The sequence below is a fragment of the Macrotis lagotis genome, chromosome 2 (genome assembly GCF_037893015.1).
Source record: "Macrotis lagotis isolate mMagLag1 chromosome 2, bilby.v1.9.chrom.fasta, whole genome shotgun sequence".
In the NCBI taxonomy this organism is placed as follows: Eukaryota; Metazoa; Chordata; class Mammalia; order Peramelemorphia; family Peramelidae; genus Macrotis; species Macrotis lagotis.
Window position 1 is genome coordinate 48,733,206 of NC_133659.1, and position 26,454 is coordinate 48,759,659.

At 34.0% G+C, this 26,454-nt stretch overlaps 1 protein-coding gene across 15 annotated transcripts in view; it reads right to left on the bottom strand.

The window, feature by feature from the left end:
* ADGRL2 (adhesion G protein-coupled receptor L2) overlaps nt 1-26,454 on the bottom strand; it is a 329,848-nt gene that overhangs the window by 148,883 nt on the left and 154,511 nt on the right. The gene's annotated exons all lie outside the window — the stretch shown is intronic.

Consider the following 26,454-nt stretch of genomic DNA (forward strand, 5'->3'; position numbering starts at 1 on the left):
AGGATTATATAATCAAATGACCATGAGGGTATAGAGTTGTTTTGAGAATTAAAGAATAGCTGAATTATAATAATCACAGATTTATAGTTCTTTTATTATAAAAAAATTGGCAAAACACTTTGAGCATAGAAATCTTATCCAATTCTTACAAGAATGCTAAGATGTTAAGTAATGTTATATATAGTTAGGCATTTGTTACTGCTCTCATAATGCAGATAGGGAAAGTGAGGCTCAGAACTTAAATGTCATAGAAATACCTATTGTCATAGAACAAGTAAGTATCAGAAGAGAGATAAGAATACTTGTTTCTACTTCAGATCAAGCTCTCTTTCCACTACATTACATGTCTTTTTGATTTTACTTCAGGTTTTTTTTAGACTCTATTTTAGACCTGGTTTGAATAGCAAGATGATCCAGTAGAGTAAGGAAGACTTTAGCCAAATCATTTAACCTCTCTCTGCCCTTGCAAAATTAAAATAAGAAAAGATTGGAAGGATGTAGTTAGATAATATTCGTAAAACCCTTTGCAAACTTTAAAGCACAATAAAAATCCAAGGCATTACTACCAGTACTGGTGCAGTTAGGTGGCACAATGGACAGACAACAGGCTTGGAATCAGGAAGACTCATCTCCCTGACTTGAAACCTGACCTCAAATATTTAATAGCTGTCTGTCCCTAGCTAAGTCATTTAACCCTGTTTACCTCAGTTTTTCCATCTGTAAAAAGAGCTAGAGAGGCAAAGATATACCAGTATCTTTGCCAAGAACCCCAAATGGGATCACAAAAAGCTGGATACAACTGAAGCAATGTAACAACTACAGCAGCAGCGGTAACTGTTACCACCACCACCATCACTATCATCACCACGACTCCACAATTCAAATGCGGCCTCCAATACTTACTAATTGTGTAATCTTGGTTGGTAAGTTACTTAATTTTTGTACGCCTCAGTTTCCACAACTGTAAAATGATTCTAATAACAGCACCTACTTTCCAGGGGTATTGTAAGAATCAAAGTAGTTAGTATTTGTAAAGCGCTTACTATAAAAGTTGTTTAATAAATGTTTATTCCATATCCCACTACCACAATGACTCTAAAACAAAAAAAAAAGATGTGAAATTCCACTGAAGAATGAATATCATAATCGGCTTCTGCTGAAAGAATTTAATATCAGTGTAAAACTATGGAAACCATCGACAAGCAGTAATTAAGGATCTACTAAATTCTAGGCTCTACACTATGTACCAGAAATCTAAGGCTATCCTCACTTCTTAAGCAGAACAAGTCTTTAATAGATATCCTAATATTCCTCGCATATTCCATATAATATTCCATCTCACTCCTCTTCCTCCTCCTCAATTCTTCCTCTTGACTTCCTTCAAGTTCACCCAAAGTCACATTTTCTTCAAGAAGCCTTTTTTCAATCCTGCTTAACATCGATACCTTCCCTCTTACACCATCCCCAATTATCCTTGTTGGTACAAAGCGGTTTGCAGTTTTTCCTACTCTATTACATTATGAGCTCCCACAAGATAGGAATTGGTGGTGGGGGGGTTTCTTTGTATTCCCAGAACATCACCAGGAATATTTGAAAAATGCTAATTAACAGTTTATGAAACTAAACTTCTGAACTAGTTCCATAAAATCTTGGGAGACAGAAGGGACCCTGGTGATCACCTAGTTTGATCCATTGATTTTGCTCTTGAGGAAACAGATACCTACCAAAGTGAAGTGACTAGCAGCTCTAGGACAGTGTGTACCTCAGGAATATGACTGAAAATGTAATATTCACTGGTCTGTGGTGTTTACATGTTTCTAACACGTGTTGTAATGAAACTTTGAAAGAGATTGTGTATGTACATAGATGACTTCTAGTAAGGTAGCCTAGATAAACAGAGAGGTCCTTGGTATGGTACTACAATAATAATCTACTTGCATAATAAGAAATTTTCAATCCAGTTTCTCAATCAAGAAATTTTTCATTTCACAAGGACTAAAATTGTACCCTGCTACTAAAATCTCAGGGGTCAACAGAAATGAGTACTAGTCATGTCGGACTGGGTGGTTAGAATTAGTTCACAAGTACAAACCAGATAACTGTGACTTTAAAAAAAAATGAAGGCACCGAAAAATACAGACACTGGAATCAAAGACAATACAATAGAGTGAAGGCACCTTACACTATCAATTATTTCCAATTATAATTCATACAAAGGAAGCAAAATGATTTTGACATCTGGGCAAAACAAAGGGTTGTGTTACAGAAAATTATTCATTGAAATGGCTGGGAAAGTATAAATAATTAGATCAAAATAGAAATGGCAAATATTTCTAAAGTTCTGATGGCTATGTTTTTAAAAAACATGGCACAACTAATTGACTGTGTTTTCTTTTTTTTCCCTCAGGCTACCTATTATTCCTGTCTTTTACTGATATGTATCTTTGTTTTCTCAGTCTTTTTCTTGAAAAAAAATTTAATTAATTACTGAAATAATCTGAATGTGAGACCATAATTACGTATAAAAATAAAATCTGAACAATTACTTCCATACAGCCTTACATATCAAAACACTGCACTCTTTATTCATTTAACATTCCCAACATGAAAAAAATTACATGACAATATGCCTATTTGACTATAATCACTGAGCCACAGGACAGCATAAGGCTCAAACTAAAATATAACCAAAGACAATATGAAAACACTAAAAACCCAAAATAACTCCCTTGTACTGAAATGTGAGGAAAAGGAAACATGAGAACATTTCTCAAGTTGTTTTCACATCATTCAAGGGAGTTATTAGACTATAATAATTTCTGCATATATTTATAAAGGTTAGATTTCTGTTCATGTGCTTCCTGATCCATTTAACAACTGGTTTCTAGTTTGATTAAGTTGAATTTCAAATGGAATAAAGATTACAAAGTGCTTTGGTATGGCTGAATCCCAAAATGCTCCTGGACAAGAACCAGTAAGTCAATCAACAAGCATTTATCAAACATTTTTATATGCCAGACATCATGCTAAGCAATAAAGTTACAAAGAAAGGCAAAAAACAGGATCCCTACTTTTAAAAGGCTCATATTCTGATGAGGAAGACAACATGGAAAAACAACATACATACACACACACACACACACACACACACACACACACCAATGCACATAATTCTATATGATCTTCTATGGTCATAAACACACACATGTGTATTTGTATGTATTTATATAGACACATAGATGTGATGTGTGTGTGTGTGTGTGTTTGTGTATCACATACAGATAAAAGAGAATTTCAGAAGGAAAGCATTCAGGAGATGGGGTAGTAACTCAAAAAACTTCTTCATAAAAACCTGAAAGACAATTTGAAATCTAAGTCTATACATTTCTAGAACTCTAGTTCCCTTCTACCATTCAACAAGAATGATCAAGAAAACATGGTAAAATACTGGTCATTCTTCACGGGTCGTTTTGCTGTAACTTACACAATGTCTCAGAGCATTCTATGAGCAATCTGGAGAGGTGAAAATAGTCAGATTAATTTCATTCCTCCACTCCATCCTTTCATGATCTTGGAAGTATTTTTCTCTAAGTTCATTAAAAATGAAAGGAACATCCCAATTAAACACAAGACTCTACTATCAAAATATCAGCTTTCAGTAAGAATATATAACTAAGAATAAATATCTTAGAGAGGACTTCTATGATACAGTGGAGAGGAGACATGGTTCACACAACACTAGCTCCTTTAATATTTATTACCTAAATTATTTGGGATAAACCATTTAACCTCCCTGGACCACAATTTCTTTATTTGTAAAATGATTGAGTTAAACCAAATGACTTCTGAAGTTCCTTCTGTCCCTAGTTCCATGATCCTATGGGTTTTTTTTTTTTCAGTCCAGCTCCTATTAGAACAAGAATGCCCTGCTGCATGTAACTCCATTTGACCATTTGGTTTTTTGCTTTAAGACCTCTAATAAAAGAAAATCCATTTATGGAAAAAGCCCTCCCAAGTAGATGGTACAGAAGATAGAGAGTTACAGTGAGGGAGACTTGGAGGCTTTTTAGCTGTATGACCCTGAGCCAATGATTTAACCACTCCTAGCCACCATTTCTTCATCTGTAAAATGGGGCTAATAATAATAATAGTAGTACCTGTCCCATAAAGCTACTGTAAGGATCAAATGAGATAACCAACATAACACAGTTTGCAAACCTCTAAGTGCTATAAAATGCTAGCAAGTATTATTATCATCTCATCCACCCTAAGCAACTCATTTGATTTTTAGATAGCATTAATTGTTAGGAAGTTTCTCCTTACATCAAATTGAAAGCTGCCTCTTCTGCCCCCCTAAATTTATGGTCCTCATAAATAGCTAACAACAACAATATATATGAAAGGCCCTTGCTTCAGTTTTAATAAGAAAGAAATTGGAAATGCCACATGGGAGTCAAATTATTGGTAAATAGGAGCCCAGCAACTACCAACCTCACTATAGGATAAGATGTAAAAAAGCACAGTATGTTAAATCCAAAAGAAATAAAGGATGCAGGGTACAGTAATTTATTTCCATTTTTTAGGCATAATATCATGAAAATTACTTATTCTCTGAATATAAACTGTCAATAGAAACTGAACTGCAGAAAGTTGAAAGAGGTAGGATAAGACAAAGGTTGCTCATAGGAAGAAGTAATGGTGTACTTTATTAATGCTTTCTGATAATAAAAAAAACCCCTGCATAATGCCAAAATATCTGGTCAATGTTGTTGAAAATTAAGTCAAACCAGTTGTGTGGAATCCTGTAGCAGAATGACTACATTTTACAATTTTTTTAACACGGCTATTCAAGCTTTGAGCAGAAACTGCTTGAAAAGATGTCTTCCACAATCCTGAATTTTGAAACATATTCTTTACACACACAAATACACAAACACACACACACACACACACACACACACACACACACACAAAACATCCCATAATGTACATTCTAGATAAATCCTAAATTTCTACTCAGAAGCATTTCAAAATATAGTAAAACTATAGACTACCCTCACCATCAAAAATGAAGTATGGTACAAGAAGAAGCCTAAATTGATGAAACAAATAAGCAATCAAATGAATTTTTTAAAAAAAACTGCTAATCTCCTTCACTTAGAATCAACAATAAATCAGTTAATAAATTTTTGTTCTACATCTGGTGTAGGGAGGCTTCTTAAGAAAGCAAATAAGAATGAGAGATAACTAAAAATTAACACAAACTTACCAAGTATACAATGTTCTACAAATTCATAATCTCCCACTTCTATAAAGAAGGAAAGGCGGTATTGTTACTCATGTCTTCTTTGGGCCTAAGCAAGTTCATTAAAAATCATCTAATTTTGAGTGTTGGATTTTTTTGTCATTTCCATTGTGCAATAATAAGAATAGCCTACAGGTATATCTGTCATTGCATATGTAACTTTTCTGATTCTATTTACTTCCCTCTCTATCAGTTCACAAAAACCAATCCCAGCTACTCCATATTTTTCACATCTGCCATTTTTTCCAGGGCAATAATATGACATCTTATTCATACATACCAAAATTTATTAAACCATTCCCCAGTCAAGGGACAAAAACTTTGTTTTCAAGTGAAAATATTCTTTTTACAAATATTTGGAAAACTCATTTACAAGCAAATAATGTGCTCCTCACTGTTTTAATCTAAGGAATCTAGAGTTCAAATCCTCCCTGAGTCCCTAATACCTCCTCACCTTCCCAAACATAGAGGCTGGTGAAGACATCCAAGGCACTCATTTTACAGATGAGGAAATTAGGAACCAGGGAGACAAAAATGATTTGTCCAAACATACGGTTAAAAAGGGACAAAGCTAAGATTTGAACCTTCCTCCTTAACTCCAAATCGGGTACTTTTCCCAGTACTCCATAGGACCTCTCCTACAGTACTTACTTCACAATGAGACCCATGAGGATCAAACAAAATAGTGTACAGAAATCATTTTGAAAAACCTCACCATATATAATTATCCAATCATTCACACAAGTCCCCAAGAGACTTAAGCAAACCAAGGATCAGTTGGGCTGAGTTTAGGTTAAAAGTAGTAAAACCACACTTTCAAAAAAAAAAAATCTCTCCTTCAGACTTTTGCCTAATTTAGTCTGGCCATCCATAAGTTAGTCAATGTCTAGGCTTCATGGTATGGGATTTGTTTACCTTTTCCTCACCACATGAGAAACTCAGTTCTAGGCATAGGAATGATCTCACTGCTGGGCAGTTCTGTGAAAAGACCCAGAGATCCATCCAATCAATACAAATAACAATATTTCCTAACCCCTAAATCAAAGCTGACACACTAACTCCTGTGGAATTTTTAGCAGCGCTGTTGAGAGAAACATAGCAGGCGGTGAAATGGTACAATTATTTTCAAAGTCCAATTAAGGCCATATGGTTGATGGGAAGCTTCATAGCTTCCACAGGCTTAGAGGCTGCATTGCTAGATAGCACCCCCTCCCTGCCCCCCCAATTCCCTTCATGAAATGAAAAGAATAACAGACAGTGGCAGGCCTGATGAAAAGGCAGACTCTTACGTATAAGAAAGCTGGTATGAAAATACATTACCCACAGACTAGACCGAAAGCCTGCAAATAAACACCCCAAAGGAAAACACTGGTGGCAGTCAAGGAGGTCCCAATTACTGGGGTTACAAAAGGGCACTCTAGTGATGTGGATTATTAGAAGAAAAGAAAAACTCTTTCTGGATGGTATGAGTTTGAAGCACAAATCATTTATGGTCATGCTGAGGAACAGACTGTGGTAAAAATTCTTAGAGGGATTTAAAATATGTTCTTATACTGGGTTAGTAATTAACTGTCACCCCAGAGCATGTTTAAGTCAAGAACTGAATGAAAAGAAATGCCCCATAAAAGCAAAACAATGAAATCAAGCAACCCTTTTCCCAGAGAAGGGAACAAAAGGGACAGAGGGGGAAAAAATGTTTAAATCCCTTAATTTTAATTTTTGGTTTGCATTTTCTTGTCTTCCCAGTTTGGGAAAGGAGAGGGATCTGTTGTTTACTCATTTATGTTGGGAATCATCAGGTTGCTTTATTTAAAACACCCCCCCCACACACACACACACACACACATTCCTATGGCTTGAATAGCAATTTCCTTCACTTTTTTGCCCTCCTAAGTATTTCGGAGACTGAAAAATACTGACAGGATTGTTCTTTGTACATTGGGGAGTCAAATCCTTGGATGCAATAACATTCTTCACACAGATGGATGTCGGCATCTCCAATGATCTGTACGGCATCCTATCGCCACATGAGCACCTGCAGCCTTACATTGTCCTGCTAAGGCATTCCTGAAAACACCTGGGCAAGCTGTTTACTTAAAAACTATATACTGGAAGAGATAAGGGATAATTAGCAAATAAAACTATTCCTGGCATTCTCTCGACATTAGTGCCCACCAAGCTGGCACCTGGTAAGGAGAGCTGCTAGATGTGATAATTCCAATTTACACATTCAGCACAACATTCTGTCTGCCTGTCAATTTGAAACAGTTTCATATTCAGTGATAACACAGATACCCCAAAAGAATGCAATGTTGAAATGCTGACACGGGTTTTCCTTGTAGCAAGCAGACCCTCTCCCCTGGACCAGCTGCAGCTACCTTCTTCACTCTGAGGACAACTGTTGGTTGTGCACTTTCAATTCTCTAATATCATTTCTCCCTTCTCCAGATAAATAAATAAATTGGACTTTCACTGGGGAAATTCGAAACATTAAGTCCCTGAACAGACTAAGTAACAGATATAATTTCTTAAATATTTTGCACAGCAAGGAAAACAATTTAATGAAGTAGGATTTGCTGTACTTCTGCTTTCTCTTACTGCACAATACTTATCAGCTCCCATAATTATCTAAATGGATATTTAAGATAAATATACATTTTCTTCACTAACCTGCCAAAAATAATAAAAAATGAAATTTATATTTTATGGTACATCAAGTTGATATCTGAAAATATTTTTTAAAGGATGGAGGTTTATTTTCACAATTTTTTCTGCCACCCAAAAGTTTACTTTTATTTTCCCTCATATATTTTCAAGTAACCATGCACTGAAGAGGTATAAAAATTAAAAAGGTAAATCAAACTATCATTTTTGCTAAGAAAACCAAAAATGGAATCAGAAAAAGTTAGATACAACTGAAAAACAACAAAAACCAAAAGTGTATTGCCTAAAATAAGCATAAAAATTTAAGTCAGTAAATGTACTATTCAGACTCAGTTACATTGTTTTTAAACTAAGAACATTCCCTTCACTTTTTAAAAGGGTCCATGTACTATGATATTAGAATTAGATTTGTATCTTTGAACAAATATATCAGAAAATCATTAATAAAAAAAGAGTTGCTCTCTTCAAAAGTCTCAGGAAATTATCACTTATTTTCAATAGGTTATCATTGGTCAAAACATTTTGAAAAAAGTGGCACCTTCTACAAGCTCAAACATTTGGAGAGAGAGAAAAGGAGGAAAAAAATTACATGAGAATTTAACAGTCTCCCCCCCCCCCCCAAATGAAAGAATCTTCACAGAGTAAAAGGCCCTTATTTTGGTTTGATTTGGTTTTTACAAGGTATGATATAAAATGCAAGAGTGGTAGCATCTCTGTCAGAAAGATGTAATTCATATCCTGTTTCTGATGTGCTCTATCTGAGGGAACATGAGCACATCATTTAACCTCATCTGTAAAATGGGGATAATAGTCATCCCAACCTTCCCAAGGCTGTTGAGAGGATCAGATGAGATCAGAATTGTAAAGCCCTTATCTCAGTTGCTAGTGAACTGAAAGGACTAATAAATATTAACTATCATTATCATTACTTCTTAACCTCTCTATGCTCTCTGATTTTAAAGACTGCAGAGTCCACTGTCATTCTGTAATGGTAGTGGAAATTTCTTCACTAGGAATTCTCTCTATCAATGAAACCACAGATCTGGTCCCAAATGCCCCCTCTATGAAATAGTAATTCTGCTTGAACCCAGAGGAAAGCCCAAAGAAAACTGAGATGAAACTATTGAAAGGCAAATTCTAAGTTTAATGTGAGAAAAACACTCTAACAATCAAAATTATCCAAATAAGACTTTTTTTATGAGATGGTGTGCATCTTTCACCTTGAAGTGAAGACTGAAGGAGAATTTTCAATTGTGCTGAAGAGGACAATTGTTGTTTAGGTAAGGGTTGAGATTTTTTTTTTCTAAAGCAAATAAATTGACTGCAAAGGAAATTTCAAATGAGGACTAAAAAATAAATATAGTTTGCAGTGGCATCATCAATGAAATAAGCAAATATTATTCATTACTGCTTTGAGGGACAATATGCATTTGAGCATACAACTTCAGATATATGTAAAATGTTATATATCCTTATGCTATAGCTAGCCAAGTGTCTGACTCAAAACTGTGAGACAAAGTTAACAAAACTCCACTCAGAAAAATCAAAATTTTGGTCCTAATTTAGTGATAAACCAAAACTGTTTCTTTCTCATACACCACTTTTATTTTTAAATTCTCCCATACATAATATTTTAAATATATCTTAATAATATTTGTTATGCTCTGCATCAAAATCTATTGTATAAATGGAAATCTATAGCATAGCATTTATAATTACAAAAGGAAATAATACTTTCAAAAAGACTGGTGAACATCACTTTAATTAAAAAGGAATTAAAATGTTACCTTCTACTTTTTGATAACTTGTCTATTTGCAGATGCTTTAATAACTATGTAGGGAGTCAAGTAATATTCTCTAAAGAAAGTATGATGGGAAAAGGTTTGTTTTTAAGAGAGGACAAAGTTCAAATAATAAATTTGTTGCTTTATTTTTTCCAAAAAAAATAAAAGGCAATTCAGCTGGGTACTCATTAATCAACTTTCATTTTAAATTTTCATTAGTCAATAGTACTCATCAGTGAGAAATCACTAAGTTCTGTAAGCTAAAGGGAAAATTTAATTTACAAAAACTTAATGAGATAGTTTCATTAAATGTCTCAATAAAATAAGTAGGTAACTTAGTAATCAGAAAAAGATTTCTATTTTCTTTAATTTTTCCTTCAAAATTAATGAACACTGCAAAATAATGTTCCAATAGTTAGGTTATTTGCTTACCTTAATTTCTAGTCTAACCTTTATCACAGCTGGAATTTATTTTCACCAGGCCTCTACATGCACAGTCAACAATTTCTTGATTACCAACATCCACTATCATTCATTTTTAAACTGTTGACGGAATCATTAGGAACTAATAAAGATGTATATCTTTCGAATGTAATGGCAAAAACCTCCTAAGGAAGAATCCACTGTAATGTTGGCTAGTTGAGATTAGGGCAGTTAAATTCTCCTTTTTTTTGGTCTACTTCAAAATCAGAGCATTCACAAGACTCTCCTGGGTTTCCCAGGAGACAACTTCAAAGGATAGTTTTACTCAAGTTCTGAAATTACTTGAAAATTAGGAGTAAAAGAAAATTTCAAGAATAAAAAATGGTCAACAGTTCATGTGATATTGGGAAGTCAAAGAAGAATTAATAAATGGCAATGGATTTTAGCAAATAGGATGTCATTAATGATATTCAAAAAAGTTTCAATATTGTAGCCCTTGTAGAAGTAATATTTCTGTGTTTAATTAAGCAGAAGCAGGTAAATTTGCTATCAAAAGAAGAATAAAAAAACAACTCACTAACTAGCATAATAGTTTGAAGGAGCAGAAGGTTTTCTGTAAGATGGAGAAAACTGAGAATGTTTATAGTCAATACTTTAGGGTCTAGGAAGGAAAGAAAGACTAATTAAGAAAAGTAGGAAGAAGGAAGGGCATTACTGATTGAAAAAAATTCAAGGGATGTTGGAGAAGGATTTAAAAACTAGTGTAAGTGAAGAAGTTAGACCTGTAAAGAAGAGGGAATAATGGTAAAATCACTTTTTATGATGAAAAATGTTTAATGGTCCTTCCTCCAAAGTTATGTTGATGAAACAGCTCAAGAAACCATATGTGATCCATTTGAGGACAAGTGGGACTAAGTATGTCACATTTGGTTTCTAGTAACTCAACAGTATTACAGAACAATATAAAAGCAAATACACATTTTCTTAGAATTTTTTTGTTTCAAACCACAATTTCTATGATTGTTGTCATCTTTTCAATACGCTTTTAACGAGCACAATTTTAGCACTTTCTAGGTATGGGCAAATTGTGCTGAATTCCCAAAGAATTGCAGCTTCTCATAACTTGTTTAATCCTCAAGAATAGTACAGAGCAAACACTGAGTAAAGTTGGTCCTATTATGAAACAATGATCCCTCTACTATTAAGGAAAAATGGATCAGCATCCCTCTGGCTTGACTAGCCATTACATCATTATGGAAAATAGAATTTAGACACAGATCTCTGGTCTACTACCTTCTAGTCCTTAAGTTGATTAGTCATTGCCAAGGCATTTTTGAAGTCAATAAATAACAGAATTCCCATCTGGTAATTTAGTCAAAATAAAAATATTAAAATAAATAGGTCTTGCTGGTTACCTTTCTTTCCTGAAACTGATACGGGGGGGGGGGGGGGGATGAAGAGAATTGTGAATATAGAAATTGGTTGGAGACATAAATTGACTAGAAGTAGAGAATTATGATTGCAACAGAAAAAAAATTTGTAATCTTAAAGGCTGCTCAAATTGGGTAGAGATCCCCATTACCATTGATTCATTGTTTAATGTAAAATTTGTATCATGATCTCTTTAGGCTTTACCCTCTACCTAATTCCAAATCCAATGGGGAAGGGAATTCATCTTTTGCCCTCTAGATGAGAGGCAAGACATAAAAACCTAGGTTGGACTCCCACTCATGGTCACAGTCTTCTCTGATCTGCTGGCCCAGCCAATGATGCTGCTTCTGCTTGGTGTGTTCTCATTCATTCTCTCTCTCTCTCTCTCTCTCTCTCTCTCTCCCCCTATGCATAGTAACTTCTTTTAATAATTTTTTGTTTTCTTTCCACCCTTGGTTTCCCAAATCTGAATAATGATTCCTCATAGACTCAAGTAGCCAGCAACTACAGAAACTCCTCCTTCCAACAATCTGTAATATGTCATCTTGATCACACTCTATTTTACATATAACATCCTATCTTCCCAACTTGTGTATGGTAGATGCATAATTAACATTTTAATATTAAAATTGATTTTTAGAAATGCAGCACCCATCTCAGGATTATGGAAAGAGGTACAGTTTGGCCCCTCTGCAAATTCAACTGCATTTCAGATACTAAGGTGTACACTTGTAGTCTAATGGAAAGATGCCCTCTAGAATATTAAATCCTCATGAAGGATGTGTGGGTAAAGAGAGATAAGGATGAAAAGGCATGATGAGGTTTGCTCTGCAACAAGTGAAGGGCATCACCACATATAGGATACTGCTGGCTTCTTAAAGATCTTGAGGTATAAGGATAATGCAACAAGGTTAAGAAAAATATAAACAATAGTTCATAAAAATTGGTCACATTTTAACCAATTCACTCCTCCCTATTTTTTTTTCACAAATCTAAAATGTTACGTTGGGGGGGGGGGAATCTCTAATGAAAACAGGATATATAAGATATATAGGAAACTGACACAGAGAAGATTGAGAGCCATTCTCCAATAAATAAGTAGACCCAAACCATGAACAGTTTTCAAAAGCACCCTACCACTAATCCTATGAAAAAAACTCCAAAGTAAGAATAGAAGAATTACAAATTAAAGCCAACATGATATTTCATTTCACAAGTGTCCAAATGGCAAAAAATATAGTCAATGATATAGCAATGTCTTGGAAAATAAAGTGGAAACTGAATGAATGGGAAATGGTGGAACAATTGTAACATGTGGATGAAATGAAAGAACATATCACCCTAAGAAATAATGGACTCCTAGAGAAATGGGAAGATTTCTATGAACAGATGCAGCCAGAACTCAAAGAAAATACAAATTAATGTAAATAGAAACAACAAAGAAAACTATCAGAATTCAAATTTGATGCAAAACCCAATCTTGACTCAGGAAGACCAACAATGATAAATATGCTTTGCCTCTCCTCAGAGAGGTGATGGACAAAGGTTTGCAGATACAGTCATCTAGAGTTTGTTTTACTTCACCTTTTATGTTATTTGTCTATAGTAAATGGAATTACTGAGTTGATTAGGGCAAAAAGAATAAAAAGTATCAAAAAAATACAAAATAAAAGCATCCACACTTAGAAAAATAAAAATGGGTGCTAGAATAGTTTATCTTTTCAGAAAAAAAACATTAAAAATTGTATGTTAAAAGCAAACTATTTTATTCATGATATCACTAAAACCATTTGGGGGAACCTTATCAGGGAAGAGTTTCAATTTTCTATCATTGCATTTTAACTTGCCTAATCAGTTGAACAAAAGTACTTTATGTAAAATGATTCCTTTAGTTGCCTTAGCTACAAATCCCGGCAGTATACTATAATTGAAATCTACTCACGTAAGTTAGGAATAATTAGGACCCCAAATTAAGCCAAACACAAAGTTAATTCAAATAGTCAGCTGCTGTCATTTAAATGGTTACGGGTTTTATTGTTGCTTAACATTTCTGAATGCTTTTTAATGCACTTTGTTCTCCTCTCCCATTTTAGTAGTTTTTACTCCAAATAGAAAGGGGATCAAGAGGAAAAACTCACCAAGAGTTTGGTCTTTGAGTCACACCTTGATCCCTTCTTTTGTCACTAAAGTTTTTTTCCTAGTTATCTTTACTATCAGTCAATTAACAATACTGAGGAGAGAATGGAATGACAGCTCTCAAAGACTGGCTTTATAGTAAATAAGACTAGGAGCACTGCAACTATTCCATTAATGCAACCCTCCCCCCCAAAAAAAACCCAAAGACTTTTAGAAAGCTTCCACTGGGAGTATTTCCATTTGCTTAAATTCTAAAACAAAGCAAGGGATTAAAAACTTTCCTGTGGCAAAGAAATTGAAGGGTTAAGATAAAGTGCAAAACTGGAATTTACCTATTACTGGATTTCCCAGAGCTAATTCTTTAAAACTTGTAGCAGAAAAATCTAGAGTAGGAGGCAGCTAGGAGTTAGGGAGGAAAGAAGTGGGAGGCAGAATTTTGGTTCGTGTGTTTGTTTTTTGTACTAAGACTGTATGTTAAAACATGTTTAGAGGTTCTGCATGCTTGGTGTCTCTAGGTGGGGTAGATCATATGTAAACCAGAGGCATATGACATTTGGCCTCCTAATAGCATAGAATTCTTATTTAAAATACAAATGAAGTATAGGTTCAACGTGAAATTCTGCTTTATACAAGTTAGTGATAGGAATCTAAGATGAACACAGTTTAATAGACAATTTCTCAAGCTGTCAGGGATAATATTATGTTAAATAATATTTACAGTGACCTAATCTACATTTTCAGATATACTTCTAAAATTATTATTTGGCAAATATATACAATTTTAATTCATATTATGTTTTGTGTGTATGTATAGTTTATATAGTATGTCTATAATATATATTGTATACATGTGTAATTATTTTATATGTATATATATATAAAACACACATACACACATACCATACTATATAATGTGTTACCTAATATTATGTACAAGTGTAATATTATAGACAATGAGCTACGGGGGTTGGGGTGGGGAGATATATATCTATATATATCTAAAAATCTAAATCCAAATCTATTCTCTGGAAAGAAAACTAAAATCCTTAATCCTACTATAAAATCTCTTCATTCTTATAAGACCAAAGTAAAAAAAAATAAAGGAAAGTAGAAATTTAATTTTTTCCTTTAAAGAGCTGATGAGCTACATTAACTTTACTAGGATTTGAACAGGATCAAATGCATACATATTCATATTTGCGGATTGTATTCAATAATTCACTAAGAACTATAAGTATTATGAAAATTATCCAAGAAGCCTTCCCTGATTCCCCCAGTGATATCTCCTCCAGCTTTTGGATCTCTCCTTTACCCTTATCTCCTTTCTATCTCAAATTGCTCCTTATTTGTATGAGGTCTGATACCACTACCACCCAACAAATCTCAAGCTTCTTGAGAATGGAATTTATGTCATTTTTCATCTCTATTCTTAAATGGATTCTTAAATTAAATATTCTTAAATTAATGTATTTGATATAGTAAGCATTTAATAAAAGCTAAATGATTTCTACTGAATATATTTTGTGAATAGATATATCTATTCTTCAATGTATATATGTCATTTTCTCCAAAATAATGAAAACTGTTGGAGGACAGATACTTTATTTTTAGTATGCCCAGTGTCTGAAATAGAGTAGGGGCTTGTTGACTGACTGAAATGAAATGAATTTAGGCTGAAATAAAGAACACTGCAGAGTGGCAAGGGCATTGGATTTACAATCAGCAGAGTTATTTGGCAATTCACTCAGTTTCCTCATCTGAAAAAAATGATAGGGAGTGGACTGGATGAATTCTATGGCCATTAACTGTGATATGTCTTTAATCTAATTTGGGAATAAAATAAGTGACTTTTACTCCTAAAAAGAAACAATAAAAGCCTTTGCTTATATGTAACATTACAGAGCTGAAAAGTACCAGATGACATATTATGCTAATAAAGCAAGTCTTTAGCCGCATCTATTTAAGTGATGTTTTGTGTGCTCTAAAATTCTACATCATACAAATCACCAGCTTGTCCTCTCGCCTATCACTCACGTTGGACAAGAGATGAATATTAAACAATGCATAAGTATAAATTACATTTTTTGTTTCCTATAAACATATTCATCTTACAACCAGTATAATGCACAATCACTTTCAATAAAACAAAAAGAAGTTTCCCAAATGGCATATGACAAATATACTTCTGAATCGGAGTGAATTTTTTTTTAATTATGTCTTTAGGAAAAACAGAGAAACACCTAGAATAAAAGAGAAAGAAATGTGATTAGAAGCAATGATGTATCATGTTAGAAGAGAGAACAATTTAGAGACAAATAAATGGGGAGAACAGTCATTTCAAACACAAAGGAAAAGAAGGTCAGTTTGCACAATTGACAACAGAATTATTTAAAATAATTGATGAATAAGCAGCTGATTTAGAACCATCCAGGGTAAGATTAGGAAAACAAATGCAAATATAAATTACATATATGTATGTATAAAAATTTAACCAAAAAACTAGAAAATGTGTTTTAAAACATAAGCAGACAGATGAACAGATAGAAAGAAAGACAGGCAAGATAACAAAATGAATGAGCATTTTATTATGTCCTAGGCACCAGGCTGGTGCTGGGGATACAGAAATAGTGGGATGAGAGCCTAGTTCCAGATAAGAAAAGATCACATATAAGCTCATCTATTAGGCATATGGTCATGAAAAGAGCATTGGATTTAAAGATAGAAGAGCTGGTCCTATGTGATCTTTTTCTCTGGATCTCAGTTCTTCTTCTTCTGTAAAATAAGGGGACTGAATTCAATGATGTCTAAGATTCCTTTACAGAAAACAGGATCTTTAATTTACCCAAGTGTGATGGCATATCTTTCCAATCAAACAGTCATGCTCAAAAGTAAAAGCAGTTTTGTCCAGACTAAGCTTTGCAGTGAAATGGGCTAGAAGGGACAACTTTAGTTCAGGGGAGTACACCAGTCAATACAAATATTTCTTGAGCCTGAAACCAGCTACTAGCAGCAGCTTGTCAAAAACACAATCTGCTTTGAATACTGAACATATCCACCTCATGGTGCCAATTTTTGCCTCTCTCAAGTCTATGAGAGAAAGAGAGAGGCCAGAAGGAAACCAAAGAGAACAAAACCTAAGAGTCAAGAGCAAAAATGAAAGAGAGGCAAAGAAAAGAGTAGGGGACTCCCAACATGAATCTCAGTCCTTTTTGGATTTAATCCCTCTACAACCCCAGATACAGTGTGATCATTGTTCCATCCTCTTTCCTCCTGGAAAATTCTGCTTTCTGACAATCCAGAATTCTAAACTGTTGATCTAAATGTTCCCATGGGGCTGTCTGCTAATCAAATCAATCAGAACCTCATTTGGCCCTAAAAGCACAACTGTCTTCACTGAAACCAAAATCTGTTCCCCTGAGTTTCAACTCTTCCTAAAGATATATTAAAAAATGACTAAAGTCAGCATAAAAATATAGAAAACATAGAATATATATACTTCATTAAAAAAATCAACTGGTCAGTAAGGACCCTGATCAGGAAGATGTGAGGTATTTTTAATCTCTCTACAATCTTCATCCACATTCCAATTTATTTTGGTAGAAATGACTACTTTTACTTCAGTTTGTGAAAATGGAGAAGGAAGTTAATCAAATTATAGTGTAACAGCTAAGAATTAGTTAAACTTGTCAAATTTATGAGCTAAGAATTGAGTCTGTACTAAATGACTTCATAATCATTGAGTTTCCACTGTGCCTAAAACGATTAGGACACAGTTACAAGACAAAAACCGGTCCCTGCTCTAATCAATGGGATGACAAGTACTTGTCTGGGAAAAGGATGGGGTCATTATTGTTATGGTCCCAAAAATATATAGCCATCATAGAGTAGAATTATCACCCCCCAAAAATAAAGAAAATAAAGAAAAAATGAAAAAACAAGTCTCACCAAAGGTATATGCTCAACCAGAGGCAACTATTTTTCAATGTCAGGGTGACTTTTAATGCCATTTGGAAAAAATTGTTCTGATTATTTGATGGAATGAGGTTCGATTCAGTGACTTAACCATTTACAGGATTCAAGTTCTTTCCTTCTTGTAAAGGAAAGCTTGGGATCAAGGAGGGTGAAAACACACAAAACAGAGGGCTCCATCAGTTTTGGAAAGTTAGTGGAGGCAGTTCAAGTTTCCTTTTGTGTTTCCAGACAGATGCCGAGATATTACAAATCTCTTCTTGGTGATTGCCTTGTACTCCTCTCCACAAGTGCAGCCTTCTCTCAGTTTCTATTTGTTACAGACTAACAGAGATTTGAAGATCATTTGCTTTCAGAATCATACACAGAGAACTTATTTTGTGCCAAAACCTGATACAATTTGTTACACTAAAGAAAAGCAATGACAACCTAGGAACAGGTGTAATATTTTCAAATAACAACATAATACTGAAAATGTCAATCCTGCCTTTGGAAGAAATATGCTTAATTTTTCAAGTTTGAAAATGTTTAACAGTGGGTAAATGTTATACAAAAGAATGAATAAAACTAACAATTATTTCATACTGGATAAAAGGGCTCAAGACTCAGCTTTAAAAGGGAGCAGCATGGAAAAGAAATCCTAAAAGACACAGATATGTGTGTATGAACATGTATGTAAATACAGACATACACTAACATCTAAGTCAAGAGTTTTCTTCTTAAGGACCCCTCTGACAGTCAGGAAAAGTCCCTGGGCTCCTGTGTCAGTGTTGTGCATGCATCACACAAAAATAAATAGGATGACAGAAAAAAACTGAAATATTTACCAAATTATTTTTTAAACACACAATTCACTCAGTGATCCCTAAAAATCTATCCATCCATAGATGACTTGGGGCTTTATGGACTCTAAGTTAAGTACTCTCAAATTACAGATCTTTAAAAGGGTAAAGATATAGTCTTGATTCTTAAATGTTTAAAAAAAATCTACTAAACAAACTTGAACAAACTTGATAATTAAGTGAAAATCAAACCCCAGGAAAGCACCACATAAATATGGAGGGAACTTGTAATCTAACACTATTGTTTCAAGTTAGGTCACTCAATCTCCATTTCGTTTGACCTTTTTATGGCCAAGGTCAATTTTTTAAGCAATCCTTGGCATCAATACTAAAAGGTCCCAAGGTCAGAGACTATGCCCCAAGAACAACAGATTTTAAAAGCAGAGTTGGAAGTGTTTTGAGAATATTAAGAAAATAATCTAGAACAAAAGAGATGTCTAACAAATGTAGTTATGAGGTTATGTTTTCTAGCATTCAGATGAACTGAAAAGGGAGGGGAGGAATAAGTGAGCATGGAAGCAACCAACAGATGACTTACAATGATAACATGCCCATAGTTTGGTGCAAAACCTCTCCACAACGTGACAGAAAAACTGATTCTTTAAGTCAGTCTTGGTCTACCAAGAAGACACTGCTATGCAAAACACTGGGGAGCTAGTTTTTTATTGTTATATTCCCCCCCAATAAAGGTTAGTTTACATATCATAAAAACGTTGTTATAAAATTCACTTCTTTATAACATGTGGTATTTAATCCAAAAAAAGTTAATAAGGAAGTAACAGAATACCAGTTTAGCAAAATAAGGCACCACAAATGCATTCTGTACATTTAAATCAAGAGCATGCTTTGGATGGGAAATTTTCATTAATAATTAAATTCAGACAAAATAAAATACTAATTTCTTTAACATATAGATGGTATATGAGATTCTCAGTAACAAATATTTTTTAGATGTATACATATGCCACAAACCAATAGTTTAAAACTTATGCCAGCAGGCAGAAGGCATAATCAGGAAATCTGTTCTTCAGCTTTAGAAATTCATTTTTAAAAATACAAAGTATATTAGTAAAGACAATATGTTCTTTTACAATATCAAACAAAGATAATTGTACAATTGAATTCAGGTCTATTGAGTTAGGTGTTTTTGGTCAAAGTATGATATTTGTTCTTTGTAACAGTCTGTTAATGAACTTCCATATCATCACTTTTGACTGCAAAGTGTTTTGAGGTGGAACAAGTCTTATTCACTCCATTTTATAAATGAGGAAATAGTAATGAAATGGTGACTCCCCCTTCTACTCAAAACACATATGACCATCAAACAGTTTTTTATAATGGCTAGCCCCAATTTCAACCCAGGTCAGCTAGCTCTGTTGTGGCAGTGTCTCCAAATTCATTAAAGCTATGAGTAGGGAGGAAGACGGATGGGGAGGAAGGGGATGAATACAGGGGAGAGGGAAGGTACTCAGCAAACAATGGAAAATACTTATTTTTGTAATAAGTGGATCAGGGGAAAAACATCTACAAATATAAAAGATGGACTAGTTTGCATACCAAAGAAACACATGAATTAACAATTTCAAGTTAATCCATTTTTTATTAGAAGAAACATTTAGGAAATCAATTTAATCTTCATTCTCACTTTCAGAAGTAAATTTCTGCAAGAAAAGTACTAGAACAACCAAATCTATAGGTGGGTTGATTGGGGCTTTGTCCAGCATATTGAAATTTTAAGAATGCTGATGGCACATTAACAGTAAAGATACAATTTCATTTAGGGTCAAATTAGCAAGAATAATAGTAAAATATCCTATTACCAGCTTTCAAGATTCAGGTGGGCTTCTCTCTCAACTACCACACACACACACACTTTTCTCCCATATTCAAACTACCCAGTAGTTGTTGCAGGCAGGGTTTTTCATCCCCAGTGGGCATTTGTGCCCCCCAACACTTCCCTAAAGATCAGTCTTCAAAAGGTTGACTTCCCTAAAGAAGACAATATCGAGAGGAAATTTAAAAACCCCACTATTAAGTGGCTTATTTATTTACTTGTGATACTGTTCTTTTCGTTATTTTGTGGTTTTCAGCTAAGAATCACTTTTACCAGGATCTATTATGATATCAAGTTCCACCTTTTTTATGGAATTATATACTAGTCTATAAAAGGACAGGGAGAAGAAAGAAAGCTCCATTACAAACAAATACACTGCAAATCGGATACAAGAAGGCTAAGGCCATTTGACATGTGTTTGAAAAGGGCAGTAAATACATTTTTGTAAGGAACAATACTTGAGTCTTTCATTTAAGATGAATATAATCATTCAAAATATCTACTACTAATATGCTGTTTGGAAGTAATCTAATTTACATAATTTGCGAATTAAGATGATATGGGTACATTTGCCATGAAGCAAACAGAGATTTAGCCATGCAACTCTCATTAATTTAATAGGAGTTGTGACTCCCATTAATTTTAATAGGAATCATGTGGCCAAATCCCCATGCACCTTGCTGAAAATTTACCCCCTAGTCTTCAACTAATCTAATATACACAAACAAATAAAAACTGTTGTCAATTTTGCTAGACTGGGAAATCTAAGGAAACTAAGAATAAGCCAATTTAGTTTGAACTTTGGGACTGGGCATGTGGTTACTTACTCCCATTGAGAGAGGACAAGGTCATCACAATGAAAAAAGGTGAACTGAAGCAAGAAATGAAATAGAATACACATACATACATATACACACACACACACATTTACTTCCTTTTGCTTGAGGACAATTTTAAGGATCTGTTTTCTTCAATGGGATATATCACAAAAATCCCAACACAAAGTCTATTTGTACAAAAAAAGAGACGGCAGTAAAAATATGCCCTATGATAATTTCAGGTTAATTTCCTTTATGGAAAACATGCTTAGTATATGTTCACTTAAATAATACTGAAATCCATTTTTAGTAGTAGCTCTCTGATCAAGCTCCATCAATACTTTCACCTTCCTGCCAAACAAGGGAAATGGACAGGGTATATCTACCTTACTCCACAGTATCCCTGGTTTTTATTTTTTGTTTTTTTTGTTTTTAATCAGAGGCATAGTACTAGAGAAGATTTGGAGAATGTTGGTGCTAAGTCCTAAATGGCTGGATCTTATGGTTCTCACAGCAAAGACGACAAATCTCTGATGAATGATTAAATTGAGAGAGAGACTCCTAAAATGATCAAAATTCTTCAAATCATAACTATAGACCTTTCCATAAATAAGTCTTTTTTTCCTTCCAAATCCAAAGTTTATAGCACTAGACCTCTAGCCAATGTCTCTTACAGTAAAATCCTGATGTAAACTGAATGTTTGCATGCTAAGGTTTGCCTGGACTATCTCATTTTTCAGTCTCCACCCACTCATTTTTGTCCTTTCTCTCTTTCCTACCATGAAAAGAAGAGCACAGGTCATAAGATTATACTGTGAGACAAAATCAACACAGAAAACACCTCACTCCCAAAAAGAAAACAAAATGAAACACAAAATACTTTCTCCCTCTCAAAAGAGATATAAAGATAGATGTGTACTTATCTTTCTATATATATCTATATATGTATATACACACTTTTATATAGATAAAATATATTTCAAATCAAATTCTTATTCAAGTCTGTGAATTTGTTGGGGATTTTTTTCAATATTCTGATAAATATATTTCAATATAATTGGTTTCCTTTGTAATCCGACATGTTTTATCTTATGCACTGAAAAACACTATTCAGAGAAGAGGTCCAGAGGCTTTACCAGTCTCCCAAAGGAATTCAATACACAAAAAAGCTTAAGAAGCCCTTCTTTAAAATGGTTTTAAAGGAAAGTAGAAATGTTTATTCAGTTATATTCTAAAGTTTCTTTGCTTTATGCAGGAAAAATATTTTAAAGTAGTAATGACAAGAATACTCATTGCTATATTTAAAGATTATTATTTTTTCCTTTGAAATAAGATATTTGAATTAACTGAATATAAATTTTATTAATGAAATCTAATATATAGTAAATAGGGGACAAAACCTGGATTATTTATTTCTGACTCTTCTGATAGGATACTTTATTTATAACTTGTCACTCATATCAACCAATATGAACTTTCATGTGTCTGACTTACACTTGCCAGGGCTCCATTATGTGGCATAATTTAATTCTTTAGAACATAGAAATTCAACTTATTTACCTACTTACAGATACATGATTCCATTGTGGACACTACTTTTAAGAATAGGCCAAAAGAATTGTAAAATAGTCAGTTTCTCAGCAAAAATGACTTTTGAAGATTTCTTAATTTATTTTTCTAATACTTTTAAAAATGCTATAAAATATTTATAACCTTTCTTTATGTGGCATTTAAGTTTATACACACACACACACACACACAAACAAATATAATCTAAATTGCCAAAACCCTTTTAAGGAACAACTCCAGAGTTGTAGACTTTTTATTTCAGTCAGCAGACTATTCCTATTTTCCTGCCATGAATAAACTTTTAAAAGGTAAGGATTGATGCAGTCTCATATGAATCATAATATCCAATGTCCTTCTAAAAAGCATCTTTAATAAAATGTGAAGAATTCCTAATGGCTAATGCTTTAATAAGAACAGGAAAAATAACATATGTAAACTGAGACAAATATTTCCACATAGCAATATTAAATCAATCCTACCAGCAGATTTGAGCTGTTGTTTTTTTAAACAATAATCATAAATGGAAAAAATCCATTATTAAATGAAAGCTTGACTACTACCTATCAAAATTCCATTTCAAGTTGATAGAAGTGGAAATCCATATGCTTTCAAGATCTTAGTAATATGTGTATATATGAAGGGACCAGGAAGACTGCTTTATGTGGGGAACACAAGCTAAGAATACTACAGCTAAGTCTAAGAGGGAGGTAGAATGAAATTAAATTGGATAGTTAGATGGTACAGTGGGTAGAGTGCCAGGCCCAGAGGCAAGAAGATTCATCTTCCTGAGTTCAAATCTAGCCTCAGACACTTACTAGCTGGGTGACCCTGGGCAAGTAACATTGTTTGCTTCAGTCTCCTCGTCTGTAAAATGAACTGGAGAAGGAAATGGCCAACATCTCCAATATCTTTACCAAGAAAACCTCTAAAAAGGGTCATGAGCATCAGACACAATTAAGCACTAAGGATGTAATTAAGGATTATGTCAAAGCAAAAATTTGCCTTAATTAGGTAAAGAGGTAGCATTATGTAATGCATAGAACACCGAGGATGACTTGGGCTTAAACCCTAGTTCTGACTGAGATGGAGAGTATCGAGACCTTAGGGAAGGCACTTAACCTAAGAGCTGCAGACAATCTGGGTTGACAGAAGAAATTCCCCAGTTGGGGTGAATAAAGACATCAGGAAAGAGAAGCACCAAAGGCTTTGAAAGGTAGTGTAGTTATATTTCAAACTCCAACTTTACTTTCCTCTGTCCCTATTCTTTCTTTGATTGGTTCTCTCTACAGGTGTTCAAAGAGCATTATCTGCTTAATGTTGATAGAGGCCTCTCATGCCATGTCAGAAAATTTTTTTTAAAGACAAAACCCATATGACACTGATCAATGTCAAAACAGTATGTGCCAACTCTGTACAATATTCCTTCCAGTATGGGTCCTTTCCAGATTCTCTTTACCTGTAGGAGGGAACCGCTTCAAAAGCAACCCCCCTTGGCCCAACGCATCCAAAAATGAAACTTCTCTTTACAGTAGATATGATTCCTGACCTAAAAGGTGACACTGAAAATAAAACTACAGTCTCTCATGAAGCAGCCTCTGCTCCAGAGCCCCCCAGTGAGTTAAGATACTGTGCTAGCAATGAGGTCTCTACCTTGATTGGAAAAATTTTCATTATGTGGACTAATGAGCCATTGGTCCACACCTGGAATCTTTTTTAACTGTACAGAAACATTCAAAAAGAACAGCAGGGAAGTTAGTGAGGGTTTTCCCCCACCAGCTGCCAAAAAAGAAAAAAAAAAGATCATGTTCATGTACACAAGCTTTCCAGGACAAACTTTAGGAGTCAATTCTCAACAAGAGATTAGGATTTTTCCTGGTAGCTGGATTCAGTTCCTATTCTTTCATTTCTGGTTTGTGATTCCTCTATGTATGGAATGCTAATAATCATTGGTAAGTTGAATTTGGCATCTCTTGCCATTCTGACACATTCTCATGAGACACTAGTAATCACTATTTAATTTTGTTCTGTGACTTGAAGTCAACTTGACATTAACATTCATGATTTGAATGCAATAATATAAAAAAAATCTACCAACATGATTTCACTTTATGTTATTCTCCACCTGGGCTAATGCTTTACTCTAGAATGATGGAGATAGCTGCATTTTTGAAGGTCATGACAGTGTCTTTGGCATTTAATGTAAAGTCTTAGAAAGACTTTACAAATGGCACCAGCAGATGAACTGCCTATGCTTATCCTTCCAGAAACTCTGAATCAAGTTCAGAAAAGTTCATCACCAGGTAGGACATAAAATGGTTAATTTATAAGAACAATTAGTCCAATATATAAAGTTTGAAATAGGTATTGACCAAAATAAGGGGATCCCCACCTTAATGAAGGTAAACAATGTGCTCAATAATTTCCAATCCTTGCTCAGTCTATTAGGTGATAAATGCACCTGGCACATAAGTGAAATTGAAGAATTTGTCAATTTCTGCAAATATATCAAAATAGGAAAAATAAAACATAATTTTGGAATGACGCAAATTTTTAAAAAGTTTTTGTGCAAAATGCCAAATTCTGGAGCTCCTCTTTCCCAGGAAATGAATTAGCCATCAATTATCAGGGTTTTTTTTAACTTCCATCTACCTAATGTAAAGTTTCAGTTATCTGCTCTCCTTTTTTTCCTTATATTTACATAATTAGATATATTTATAATATATAAAGTAAGCTTTCAAATATTGTTAATTCATCTACTTCTGAAGCAAACCTTAAATCAGCAAGGAAGTACAAATGACAGAGTCATTCATCCTGGAGTCAGGAAGAATTCAGATGTGATCCCAATCATTTACTAGCCCAGTAACCCTGAGTAAGTCACTTAAACCCCTGTCTGCCTCAATAATCAATGAAGATAACGAAAGCACCTGCCAGTCAAGGTTGTTGTGGGGGTAAAAATGAGATAATATTTGTAAAGTACTTTGCAAACCTTCAAGCAAGTGCTACATAAAGGATATGTATTATTATTTGTCATTCTCATTAAAACATCTAGAACTGTAAGAAAGTATGAAATGGAAAAATTCCATTTTCCACTACCCAGCTTTATACGTATTTCTCAAATGGCTTATATATTCCTTATGAAAATTTATTTTTACATTGAATATAAAAAATAAGTCAACTAACTAGCTATAAAATTTCTATATCCTAGTGCCATATTAACTTCTGACTCGATCTGTACAAAATGTCTGAACAATACAGACTCTTCTCTATTGACATAACGCTTCTTTTCTGTCAAAATATTTCATCCAACACTAAAGATGCAAAGGACAGAAAGAAGATGGGTGAACATGGTCTTTAACAAATCACAATAGTAATTATTATTTAATGAAACCACGGATTTGTGTGTTCTCCTTAAAGGATAGACACTCCAACAATATATTAATTTCTACCATAAGCATTTTTCTTAAAAATACAAATTTTTAAAGCATTCTGGAAGGAAGCAAAACTCTCTGGGCCATAGCGCTTGATAAAACTTCCTTTTCTGGGTCTCTTTAAGTTTATCTATTGAAACTGCTATTCTTATTTCTGCAGAATGGGCTTGTCAAACCAAGCCCAAGAGCACAGATTAGAAAGAAATAAATGCCAAAATAAACAAGTCCTGAATGTGGAAGCTACAAAAGAT